General features: G+C 40.0%; 1 protein-coding gene across 1 annotated transcript in view; it reads left to right on the forward strand.

Moving 5' to 3' along the window:
- The window catches only part of LOC107671446 (mitochondrial folate transporter/carrier-like), a 7,488-nt gene that overhangs the window by 1,023 nt on the left and 5,987 nt on the right, over nt 1–478 (forward strand). The window lies entirely within an intron of this gene.

Below are 478 nucleotides of genomic sequence, written 5' to 3' on the forward strand. Positions count from 1 at the left end.
AGGTAGGTATAGTTTGAGACAGCGCCATTGGTTTGGGATTACTCACCGCTGACTGGACGAGACATATGTCAATCAACGTATACAGGGAAGAACCAGCCGAAGAACAGCAGAGCCGTGGTAGAAAGTTCGGAGATGGTATTAAAGTAGCTCAGTTTAAATGTATTGTATGAATTGCCCTTACTATGGAATAAAAAATACGGAGTGTATGTTTAAATTTAGTTAAAAGTGGCTGTAAAACATCAGTGGCGCAGATGGATAAGCGTGTGTCATTGGCTTTTTGACGCGATTGACCCGGGTTCGATCCTGCCTTTTGCCGAACTTTTTTTTCTCCCTTTTCAAATCTCGTATCACATCGTAAAGGCATTTATTTTCAATAAAAATTAAGGAAATAATCAAAAGGTTGAAAATAAAGTATCGGGTAGGGTTAGGGTAGGTGTAGGGAGGGCTTTATTGTACCAATAAGGTGGCATCCATTTAA

Source organism: Sinocyclocheilus anshuiensis, unplaced genomic scaffold (assembly GCF_001515605.1).
Source record: "Sinocyclocheilus anshuiensis isolate Anshui unplaced genomic scaffold, SAMN03320099.WGS_v1.1 scaffold552, whole genome shotgun sequence".
NCBI classification, from domain to species: domain Eukaryota; kingdom Metazoa; phylum Chordata; class Actinopteri; order Cypriniformes; family Cyprinidae; genus Sinocyclocheilus; species Sinocyclocheilus anshuiensis.